The following is a 13,599-nucleotide window of genomic DNA, read 5'->3' on the forward strand; positions in this document are numbered from 1 at the left end:
GTATGGTGGCAGATAGTGACTATTCTTGTATTAAGCATAGTTTAACAGAATTGTCCAATCACTATGTTGCACACCTGAAACTAACAAGGTGTCAACTATACATCAATTAAAATAAATAAATCAATTTTAAAAAACAGATTAAACCCTCTTATTATACCCACTATGGGTCTTCTAAGCCACCCTCCTCCCATAAAAGGCTGTGTTTTAATAGTATTTTAATATCACTTCTCTCTCATTATCATAATTTCCCCTCACATGACTCATAAAGAATGCTATCTTAAATACGATGTAGCAAACTGTTAGACACATATGTAACTGGGTAAAATAATTCACTGTACTAACATAAAATTAACTCTTCTTTCGTTAGAGAAATGAGAATTACAGCAAGAAGAAATGGATATCATTATTCAAAAGCTCATAAGAGGTCTTCAGTATAATGCATAGTAAAACCAGTGATTTTAATTAAACTAGTTTTAAATTTGGCCAGTTATTCCCTGGCTTTTTATAATTGAATACATTTTTCTGCCTACTCCAAAACATTTTTTGAGTAGACATAAAGTAATACCCTCTAAATCTTTTTCTTTCTTCCTGGTGACTTATTTTCCCATTGTGAGATATAAACCCACTACAATGTTCTCACATATTCAAATAATTTCCAAGCACTCACAGTATACACTGTCACAGATTGAGGTAGAAGTTTCCTATCTTTACTTCAGAACACAACTCCGTCAATTGTAACCATTAAGTCTTTAACTTCCACCTAGATACACCACTTCAGGTTCCTTCAAGAGTTGTTACTTTCACAAAGGTGACTCCTGACATTTAGAGAATGATCTAAACTGATCTGAAGTTTTCTCATTGACTCTTCCCAACATTCCAAGATAGCAAGGGCTCTACAATTAACTCCACTTCTCTGTAAAACCTGCTCCTCCTATAATCATTGGCAACACAATTTTTCCACCTGTTTAGGTTAAAAACCCAGAATCTTATGTTACATATCTTGTTTTCTTAGATCTAGCCTCCAATCTGCCATCATATCTTAGCAACAGCATTTTTTTTTAATATTTTATTTATTTATTTGACAGACAGAGATCAAAGTAGGCAGAAAGGCAGGCAGAGAGAGAGAGAGGAGAAAGGTGAAAGGAGAGAGGTGGAAATGTAAATCATTACAGCCAATATGGAAAACAGCATGGAGGTTCATGTTGCATTTCTATACACTAATAACATAGCAGAAAGGTAATTAAGAAAACGATTGCATTTATAACTGAACCAAAAAGAATATAATAACTAGAAATAAACTTAACCAAGGGAGTGAAAGACGGCTACACTGAAAATTATAAAACACTGGTGAAAGAAATTGAAGATGATACAAATGAAAAGCTCTATCATGCTCATGCATCAAAAGAATTAATATTGTTAAAATGTCCTTACTATCCAAATGAGAGCCCGATGTGGGGCTTGATCCCAGGACCCTGGGATCATGACCTGAGCTGAAGGCAGAGGCCCCAACCCACCAAGCCAGCCAGGCGCCCCAGCAACAGCATTTTTAAAATCTGTCCATTATTTGACCTCACCTTCTCTACTGTTACCACAAGGCCCAGTCATCAGAATCTCTTGCTGGATTATTGCAGTATTTTCCCCTAAGTAACTTCCTTTTTTTTTTTCCTCATTCCTTTTTACTTCTTTGCTCTATTCTTTTTATTATTATTATGTTCAGTTGCATATAACACAGTGCTCATCACAACATGTGCTGCTTTGATCTGTTCTTAAACAGAAGCCAGAATGATCCTACTAAATGAACTCAAAGAATGTCACTTTTCTTCTCAACATTGTCCTGCAGTCCCCCATTTCAATATGGGTAGAATCCACAGCTATTAAAGTGGTCTTCAATGTCATACAATCTGATCCCCAACAGTTCTGATTTTTCCTTCGTTCACTCCACTCCTTAATGCTGATCCCTTCCCTATAGCAGTCATGCCCACACTTCTGGGACTTTATGCTTATTATTGCCTCTGCCTAAAGGCTCTTCCCACAGATCTTTGATGAAATACCAACATCTTACTGAAAACTTCCCTTTCCAAATTGCAACTCCATTTCTGCCCTATTCCATTTCTAGTCTTTCTCTGTTTTTTATTATTTTTTCATACAGTCATCACCATCTAACAAATATTTTCTTCTGGGTTTACTATCCCCCACCCCATGCTACATACCAAACACCTGAAACTGTGTCTAGCAAATGGGTATTCCACAAATACTTGCTAAATATTATTGAATAATTGCAACTTTACAGATGAGGAAATAAGAGATGACAAAGCTTGTCCAAAGACAAAGTAGGGCACGATGTCTAGTATAGTACCTAATTCTCCGTGCCTTCACCTATTCATTCCTCCATGGAAGAATAGCCAAATAATGATATTGGCAGGACAGTGGAATTTAGGGACATAAAACAGACAAAATAAACATTAGCTAAACTGCTACACAAATCTTATGACTTCTTCCTTTTACTGTGCTTCACTGGTACAATCAGGATCAACCTTTGCTCAGAAAACAGCCACAATCTAATTCTTTATGTTTACTGCTACTGCTTTCTATATATAAATTACTGAGTTTTCATTAAAAATCGTCTCCCTCATTCATAGTACTAGCATCTGTGAGGCATAACTGTGTGTGGTAGGTATTACGGTGCTGGTGTCTTAATACAATCTACAAAAATATAATCTTAATACAATCTACTATATATATGTATGTATATGTATATATAGTAGATATATACATATATACATAGATACATATACATATATACTATATATATACATATATATATATATATATATATATATATATATATGGTAGATACCACAATCCTTTACATATGAGGAAACAAATACAGAAACATTTTTTGTGAACTTAGGTTCACAAAATTCCTATCTGATAGAAATGGGCTTCAGTCCCTGTGACTTATAACATCCAGTCTTCTTTGACCAGGTAAATATACCATAGTATTTTCCTGCTCTGAACTCTATTCCTGGCTATTGGTGCCATCACAGGGCTAAGCAAGAGTTATGATGTGTTCTAATTCCTTTCAAGTATGAGTCATGTGACCAAGCAGTAATGAGGTAAATTTCCTTAAGCCACAAAGGAAAAAAAAAAAAGTCACACTAACTTCTAATCTTGCAATCATCATACACATGAGATAAAAACTAGGCAAGAAGCAGGGACATCATCTACTTATTTTCTCACCAGCTACTAAAGTCACCTACATGTTCAAAGAAAACTTGATTAAATACAACCTATAGTTCTCCTTTCCCCTACCCCCCATATATGCCACTTGCTATTTATTCACATGGTATGAAAAGACTTTATTCAAAATTTCTACACCTTAGCTTTATACTCCACCATATAATGGGTACCATGATATGATGTCAGGCTGACTGATAAAAATTTTAAGAACCTAGTATGTATTAGTTGCTACCATCATCTACACCATCTGACACATACTATTTTCTGTGTCTCCTGTTTAAGAACTAGTTCAACTACTAGGAGGAGCAAACATCTTACATTGCAAAAAGCACAAGACCTGGCTCTAACCTTGCCTGTGCCAACCACTGACTGTGAAAGTTTGGGACACTATAGTAACCTCTCTGAGTTCCTATTTCTTCAGCCAAAAAGTGGGGTTAATAATACCAATACACTTTCACAAGTCATTGAGGCCCAAGTGAGAAAGTAAACTTGAGACACTTCTTTAAATTTTAAAAATGTCACTATAAAGTAGTATTAATAAGGTGATACCTTTTTGGAATCCTTTTAGTGTATTTATCGTAATTTATTGGCCCACCTGGGTAACTTAGGCCTAAGAAACTCTGCACAGATACAGTTATTCGAATAAATGCCCAGGTAGTGTGAGAGTACCATCAGCCCAAGTGAGATAAGAACAAGGTACATCCAAAAGGAGGGAAGCTTTCTTCTTCCACCTGACAGTGGACATTCCTAGGGATAAAGCATGTCTGGGGCAGTCTAGTTAAAATCCCACTTTTCCCATTTATGGGGAAAAGAAATATAACATAGGAACCTTCTGTTTGGGATCCCAAAACTGGCTGTGGGATGCAATCCAAAAAGAGATATAGATTTAAAAAAAAAAAAAAGGTAAACCATTCTTGCAATAGAAACAGCTAACTCCTTCATGCAGCTATCCTTAGTGGTTTCAGCTCAATTTTGGTTACACTCGTTGTTAGTATCACATATTACTTATTTGCTACTTTGTCTTCAAAAGCTTTGTATATGTGTGAAAGTCTTATCTCCAGAGCTAGACTTCTGGATATATATAAACAAGTACTTCCTGGCCCTTTACTGGTTATGTCCTCACAGCAGCTACCACTACCTAAACCATATTGGCATTTGGTACATGTATCCCAGTGTTTAGACAGTTGAATGATGGATTCTTAGTTCAGGCAGCCTCTTAAATTGGCCATGGGCTAATATACTCTGGATATTTTCCAGACTCAATACATACTGAGCATTCCAACCAATTAGATCTTTCCTATATGTTATACCACTTAATCCTTACACACTATATTACTTTATTCTCATTATCCAATAGATGAGGGAACTGAGGCTTACATACCTAGCTAATAGGATAATTACCAGAAATACAACTGCATGACTTCTGTCTCCAGTGTATTTAGAAATATACTGTAGCTCCAACTCCTTTTGAATAAAATAAGAATAAAGGCCATTTAAGGTAGTTCCCCTGAGAAGCCACATATGCCTGCCAGGGCTTGGCCTGGTTAGGAATATCATCAGTTTCTCCTGGAGTGACTGTACTTTAGGAAAAAATGCAGCAAAAGCACCAGAGGGTTCCCTTCAATCTAAAAGTGGAAATATGATTTATTTAGTTAACAAAGAACCTCTATGGATGGACAACATATTGTATGTTTCCTTGCAAAAGAGGTTGAACTATGCAAGAAACTTTCAAAACCACAGATTAAAGGGCAAAGAATCCTCAAAAGATGGGAAATGCATAACAGTATTGCCAAAAATCATAGAAAAATACTAGCAGTTCCTTTGAAAGAGAGCATCAAATCTATGAAATTGGAAAACTTCTTTGAAAAAAAAAAAAAGGACTTCACAAACTTTCATGAAAATGACAACTTTTAACCAGTGAACAAAGATAAACATTAAAGGGTTAGAGAGAGTCTGATACAGTATCTTGCCCCTACTAAAAATCATACTTAATATTGAGATGAAAGCTTCCTCAAGGCACAATCCGTATCTTAGAGTCCCTGTGAATCTAGCCTTTGACAAAGTTAAATCACCTCCATATTTATTATAAGATGTAAAGGCCTCCTCATTATTTCTTTACCTGATATACTAAAAAATGCCAAAGAAAATTCTCCAAATGCACTACAGCTACATCTTTGAAAGAAAGAGTGATCTCTGTTATATCTGGAGTCACCACCTGTTAGAGCTCTCCAAACTTCTTTTAAAGAAATTAATGCTAAGCTATGAAACATAATCGGTTTCTATCTACAACTTGATTGGTTTCAAGGGCTCACCCACTAATTTCAGCATTGCCAGGCTTACTCATTATAAATATTATTTCAGAAACACCTGCATAAGTCATTTGACTTTCAAGGAGACCATGGACCTGATGCACATCTTAATATTATTTTGTTAAGGAAAAAATGTAAACCATTGCTCTACTTTTTTTCATATTTTTTAAAAAATGTGCTTGTTACCATATAAAGATTTAAAAATATGCAAAGAATGGCTAAGTATATAATGATATGTGAAAAATATTTGTTAAAAAAAGGTACTATAAAAACTGAATTATTTTAACCTCAAGACTCTTGCTTATAAAAAGCAAGAAACTGAAGAAATTTTACCTTGTTTAAAACTTTCTTTTGAGCAACATTCTCATCAAAGTCCCTAATTGCCTTTGATAGTAGAAATGCCTGCATCTCTAAAGCAGATTTGGGGTAAACAATGAGAGAGGTGGATGGAGACCTTTAAAAGGTGTATGAAAGTTATGGCCAGAAGAGGACTTTCCTAGAGGCTAGAAGAGTCTAGCCTCTAGGAAAGTGCATATCCATACCCTATTGCCATGCTGGGAATGGGCATTTGGCAGATGAGGCCGGACCATTTTATGGATCATCTTCCATCCTTCCAGAAGGAAGAAACAAAAGACTCCATTTCAAATAGTATGTACATTCTAGGTGAAAGGTCAAGATCAACCAGATCTATAGTTCTTATCCAGGGGCAACTTTGTCCCTGTACCCCAGGATACATTTGGCATTTGGCAAGGTCTGGAGACAATGGACTATCACTACTGGAGAAGGAAAGTTGCTACAGGCATCTATAGAGGAGATGCCAGAGACATTGCTAAATATCCTGCAATGGACAACTGCAACCAGGTCCCCACAACTGGTAATTATCCAGGCGAGGCTAGACTAAAATAGCCTACTGCAGCAAGCCAAAAGGATTTTCTAGGAAAGGGTCCAAACTGACGTCAAGTACTGGAAGGGTTTCATCACAGCTCATAAGGCTCTCTTCCCTCAATTTCCTAGACCAGTATTTTTCAAAGTGTGATCCATGAGTCCTCTGCATCAGAAATATTTAGGCATAGAATTACATATTCCTGATCTCAGATGTGATATCAGAACTGTAAAGGCAGAACCCAGAATTCTCAGCAAATTTTTATTTGTTTCCCATGTGATTCTTCCATAGATTATAATGTCAGAATCACTACTTCATTTTTCTATTGAAGTCATTCCCTTCTCTATTGTCAATTATGACCTCTCTGTGAGTGATTCCTCCAAGACTCCCAATGACAAACTAATGGAATCTCTACGAAGGTATAGACCTTGGTTGGTTATTCACTACTATACATCCAGTGGTTTAATTGGAGTAAAGATGATGGAAGAAAAGAAGTAGCACCTAATTTATCAAAAAAATATATCATCTTTTGGGAGAGACAAGATAAGGAAAAATAAAATTAGCTACTCATTTATTTAGTACTTCTCCATTCTGTAGACTGAGCTAAGTGCGTGACATCAACACATTTAATCCTAACAACACACTTAAGTAGATACTAATATCATTCTCATTTTGCAGCTAAGGAAAATGGGGCTCAGTGAAGTCAAGCAACTTGCCCAAGATCACAAAGCAACTAGTGGAAATCAGAATTCTATTTGTGTTCCATTTAACAGACGGTATACATGGACAAGAACTACTACTCTCTGCCTGACTCTCCCGTATTTTCAGGTTCCTCGTATGATGTATACAGAAGCTGTTGGAGTAGGGGGACAGATAGTCCTGGGAAATCCCCTTAAAGGGTGCTAACACAGCTAGAAAGCTCACCATTTTGCCCTCACACTTCTTTTCTTCTTCCTGTATGGAAAATGGAAAGAGCATGAGCAGTCACCTTGGAGTGACTTGAGAACTTGAGAGTAGGAGCCTCAACACTAAGTAGAACAGACCATAAATCAGAAGGAGTCTGGGTTCCTGATGATTCTGAATTCACTATATTGGCCCTGAACTACATAGTCTATATGACAGAAAAGTAACTCTCCATTTAGAGGTTTTATCAAATGAAGCTGAATCTATATCTGATTAAAACATGTGAAAGACTGTACAAATTGTTAATACTGTTATTGGCCACTAATGATTTAAGATAGTTAATTAAAATGCAATATTTCACATCTAGATATAATTAACATTTTTCTGTACCATAAACTTCATGTGGGAAAGCAAATGAACTCTGCCACTATGGCCCTTACTTTCCAACTCCTTTTTTAAAATAAATTATTAAGTTGATTAATTCAGCTATTTTGGAAGTATTTTTTTATATTTCTAAACCATAATCTTAAAAAACATGGAAAATTTAACAAAGTAAGTTACAAAAGAATTAAGAAAACTAGGGAAAAAATTAGGAAGCTGATGTATAAAGCACACATTATGTACTTGTTATGCAAGGAAACAGGGAAAATTCAACATATTCCCTACCTTTATGGAACTCACAGAGTAGTTGGGAGACATATAATTGGGTAAGTTTTTACTCTGGAGTATTCTACTCAGAATGACAGAAAAAACACATCATGCTGTGATAGAACGTCAAGGGAGGCTTCTTGGAAAGCACTACTGTCTGTCAATCCCTAACTTTGTGACCTCCAGGAAGCTACTTCAATTCCTTGAATTTCATTTTCCTAATATTTTTAATGGGGATGACAGTTTCCTCCAAGGGATAACTGTTAAAAACATTGCATACTGCATTTAAAATACTTAGCACAGTGCCTGGAACATACTGAGCCCCCACTGTACCTTAGCTAGTATAATAATGTTATTTACTACATGCAATTGTCCTATTGTCCCTCTAAATGTATTGCTATCCTAATTTATAAAGCAAAAACAAAAGCTCAGAGATTAGGAACATTACCCAATATCACCCGAATTGTAAAAGAGTCAGTTTTCAAATTCATATCTAACAACAATACATTGCTTATTAACATCTACCTTAAGAGAACACAATGTACTCTAACTTATTAGAATACATTGCTTGGGATTGTGTGATACTTATTGCTTGGGATTGTGTGATACAGCCAGTAACAGAGCTACACATCCTCAGTAAAAAAAAATATCTAAGAATATTTTTTTAAAAAAAGATCTTCAGGTCACCATGCCAAAATCAATTTGCTCAATTAATGGCAGGCACAGGCATTCTACCAGTCAACTGCTTCTAGTATATGACAAGATCACCATCTCTGCCACAGTAATTACTGCAATTATCTGTACAGAGTTGAGTATGGAGAAGAAAGCAAGGTTTGCTATCACTTCTTGACTTCTAAAGAAAGTTCTCAAAAAACAAATACTACTGATTCTGGCAATCTGAAACAGGATAATTGTGTGTAAAACAGGGGATTGAATCCAGAATGGAATTTTCTTACTGTGATCTGAGGGCCTCCTTCTTCCAGATCAGGGTTCTGATATAAGATTCTCATGTCTTAGTCAAATGTAAAGTACCTCTCTAGTGCCTTTCTCTTCTTGCATCTTTGAACACATGTGTAACATTTACATAGACTGATGGGGAGAAGATAATAATCAGGTCCATGAAGAAAAATACAGAGGAAAAAAAAAATCACTTCCAAATGGTTGTTGATTTAGACAGAGTTAGATAATTCATCATAGACCATATAGATTAGATTCTATATTGGCATGAATGTTTGATTTTTCCAGTCATGATGGTAATGCTAATTTATACATTTCTCTTTCAAGAAATTCCCCTAATTAAAATGTAAAAGTAGTCAAATAGTTCTACCAAAAATACCACCAAAAATAAATACTGCTCTGGACTGTTGTAAAACAACTTAATCCTGAACTTCATTAACTTCTTATATTGGAGCATAAAAATGATGGACTCAAGATGGTCCCTTAAATGTTTATAGTCTCATACTTTTCCTTTAAGGAGATGTAAGAGCACCACTTGGCAATTCTTTACACTTAATAATTACCTTTCTTATAAAGGTTTTTATGCTTAGTCAAAATTTAAGTCAACTTTCTAAAGAACATTCTTAAATTACCTTTAAATCCTATTTTTCCCAAGTCTTTTATTCTTAATATTTTAATTCCTTTTTTATTTTTCTGGAACTTTTTCCAAGAACACACAAACATAATGAGTCAGATTTTGCCTTGTAGATTTTAAAACCTGCGGGTAGGAAGGGGGACTTTCAGATTCAAAGAATGTACTCCCTGCAATCCTGACTTAACAGGTCTGCATCTTAGCCATGGTTCTGCATTTTAGCAGTCTCCTCCCACCACTTGATGTTTTTGGCATGAAGATGATCATTTGATCATTTTGGGAAACACTCATTAAAATCAGAATGGGTCAGGAAAATTTCTTTTCTCTCCAGACCCCACTTTTTACTTGTCTAACTCCACTTTCTACTTTTCTCCATCTTTCCACCCATCTCTGATATTTTCAGGTCCAATCAGCACAGAATACATCCATACCTCACAACTATGGGCATTGTTTCTCTCCTATTCTACCTGGAAAACTCTCATCTATTTATCCATCAAGGTTAAGAAAAATATTACCCCTTTTATGAAGTTTCCTCTTCCTCCTTCTCTTCAGGAATGCCCACATCACCATATATATACATATATATATATATATATATATATATATATATATATATATATATATATTTGTTACAGTGATTATTGAAACCTATCATTACCGTTATAGTTACTGATTATGGGTCTGTTTTCCATGCTAATTCGTCCATTCACAGACAGTGAACATCACATATTATTAGCCCAATAAACAGATTTTGAATTATAACCTAATAGTAGAATCACCTCTAGAGATATTTAAGGGGGCAGGGGGAACAGTTGCCAGCATTTTTCACTGTTCTTTTGAGACAAACATAAATCTAATATCTCTAACCTCCTTTAATAATTTATACTGTTTGACAAGATTTTTTCTAAGTTCTACTTGAACTTTTTTGGAAAAAATTATTTCTAAGAGAACATAGACTGAGCATGTTATTTCATCATCTCCATATATACAAGTTTTGGTTTTGAAAGTGATTTCCTGGCATGGTGTATTCTACAAATTAATTTTTATGTCATGATAGGAAATTAAGAAACATTTTACTGGATAATGTAAACTAAATCTTTAGAAGCTGGGATAGGGGAAAAAGCAATTCCACTCATGGAATTTCAGTCTATTAGAGAAGCCTAAGTAATAACTTAGAAGGAATTTGGGTAGCAAGAAATACAACAAATAGTGCTCTCTGAGTGAAGCAAAGTATACACTGCAAACCATTTATGAGTCTACAGCACCAGAGAAGCTTTCAAACATAAGCGTGCTTTATTGTCAAATGTGAGCAAATCATGCCCAAATGAGTATTCTCTTTCCAAGTGCACTGGGGAAAGAGACTTACATAATCATGTGTGGTTTTAGTGTTTAAGCCTTCTCAACACTGGCTGTTTGAGAGCAAAGTCGGTCATAGTTTCTGCTCCGTACAGAGAATGTTCCATTTGCTTTGGAAAATTGTCCTGCTTACATGGATTCTCTTGTTTATAGGCAGGTCTTCATGGCCATCAATATTTCTAAATGTGTCAATGGTAACACAGTCCCTTTCCACTTTTGTCAGAAAATCAGAATGTCTCAGAGCTAGAGTCTCCTGTCCCTAATTCCTTCCCTTTTATTTACTTCTCTTCTGCTATTGTGGCTACAAGTGATGATATGACATTTTGCATAAGAGAAAATGGCTGCCTGATTATATCTTAATAAATAATCTTTGTACTTCACTCACTTGTAGCTTCCTCAACTCTTCTAAACAGTTATATCATATATTATAAATTCAGCTAATATGGAAGGGCTCAGGAAAGGTATGGGGCTGGACTATATGCAAATATTTTGATTCATGGTTTTGATACATGGCATATCTAAATACAGGACTCCTCTGCAAGATTTATAATTCCATGGTCTTGATGACCTGAAATGCTTCCCTGCCCTCCTTGTGTGCAATAACACAAATCTAAACCACTGTGTTCCAAGTGAGCTGAAGATCTGATTCTCAAAAAGCCTTCCCAGTGCAATCAGTCTACCCAACCAGAGGGACATATCTTAGTTCTTAGAAATGTACTGTCTCCACCTCTAAGTTGACACTTGGCACGTGTCTCCACACCCCAAAAGGTTGCATATTCCTCAAGAGGAGGAGCCAGGCCCTATATGTGTTCTATCCACCATAACACACATTTTAAATACCCACCAATTCCCTACTCATCAACTCTTACCAACACTACAAAAGGATTCCTACAGTACTGCATAAGAAGTTTTTAATTTGCCAGTGATATCTAGATCCATTCATTACCTAATAGTTAAGGATTGTTTTTATCTCAAAATATCAGAACAAAAAACCTATGGAGTCAAAAAAACAAATCAATCTTCCAAATCAACACATAGCTAACTATCAGACATTTGATATTGTCCATTTAAATGAACAGAGCCCACTTGTTAACCAAATAATAAACTACATCAAATACAGGGTACATCCTAAAACCTACTTTGGACTGAAATTTTCTTCCTGGACTATAGAATGCTATGTCTCATACAAAAACAAAGTCTCATCAGCTATTCAGTATTTTTCCCATAAGCAATTTCTTAAAAATATATTATAAAATCATACAATTTTAAAGCAAGTTACTTTAGGATATATCTTGTAGATCATTAATCAGCATTTTACAAGGAGAACACTGAGTCCCAAGAGATCAAAGTAATTTTCTTTCAGTTACCTAGTCAGTAACAGAAATGGAACTACTATTACCAGTGTTGAAACCTCAAATTAATTCAAATTTGTTATACTTCATTGTTTTATTTACAGGACAATATATAGAATTTTTAAATAGAATTTTAATACATACAAATGAATTAAAAAATAATGAACACAACTATAAATGAAACATGCACATGAAGATAAACAAGTGCATGCACAATGCATTCCATGATAGACTCTCTGAATTTGCACAAGTGCACAACACAACTGTTCTTAACTAACGAAGTTAAAGATGATTGTATTCGAAGGGTTTGTAAAATATGAGCATTTCTTACCTGGCAGCTGTATGAGGGGTTGATAAAAGACATTGAAAACTTGAGCTATAGTTAGACATTAGATTTTTCTGGCACTGAAGGTCTCTTCTGCCTGGGTTTGAGGGTGTTAGCATTTATAATGAAGGTAGGCCAAAGACTTCAGAGAGATCATCCAATATATAAGACTTTGGCATTGTTACCCATATTGCAATATAAAGTTGACTATATGTGATTACCACCTAAGTTTTCCTATTGGCCAGTTATGGCTCTATTTTTCATTATTGTACCTGAAATCTCTACCATTACAGTCACTTCTTTAAGTTAGAAACTGTAGGTGGGAAAATCACTTCAGAACTTGCCATGCCATTCCACCCCAGGTAATGAAAAGAACAGGATTAGCTCTAGTGATTTTGAATTCTAAGAATGCATAACTTGGCGGGGCAGGGGGACAGAGATTTCTACATGTAACAAAAAAGCTAATGATGAGAAAGGACTCTTCCTTTTAAACTGTCTCTGATTTTCCAACACCAGTATCCACACATAGTTAACTAGGGATGTACACTTTGAAGAAAATGAATAATATCTTCTTAACATATTTCCTAACACCTATGATCCACACCAAGGAGCTTTTATCCTACCTCATGAAAACTAACAGGGCCTCACATTTTGATGGTCAAACCCTTTTAAAAAACACCCACCCTGATACTTCAACATCCTTTAAAGATTTAACCACCTTCATGAACTTCCTTTGCCCTTTTATATAAAAGCTGACATCTTGACAGTTTTAATAGGTACCCTGGAGAGAACAGGTAAAGTAGAGGAAAAATGCTCATTCCAGTTGATTTTTTCCTTCCAAATACTAAGGCATACAAAAGAATTAATCAGTATTATAGAAACCCAAAGGAAACAAAGAACAGTGACATTTCACAGCTCTTACCCACAAAGAAATCTTACAAAACAGCATCAGTGTTATGACATACAGCATCAACAAAAAAGTTAGTAAATTTGGT

At 35.3% G+C, this 13,599-nt stretch overlaps 1 protein-coding gene across 3 annotated transcripts in view; it reads right to left on the minus strand.

The window, feature by feature from the left end:
• Positions 1-13,599, minus strand: part of CTNNA2 (catenin alpha 2) — a 1,106,640-nt gene that overhangs the window by 17,015 nt on the left and 1,076,026 nt on the right. The gene's annotated exons all lie outside the window — the stretch shown is intronic.

This window comes from Lontra canadensis, unplaced genomic scaffold, assembly GCF_010015895.1.
Source record: "Lontra canadensis isolate GAN:19392208 unplaced genomic scaffold, GSC_riverotter_1.0 scaffold71, whole genome shotgun sequence".
In the NCBI taxonomy this organism is placed as follows: Eukaryota; Metazoa; Chordata; class Mammalia; order Carnivora; family Mustelidae; genus Lontra; species Lontra canadensis.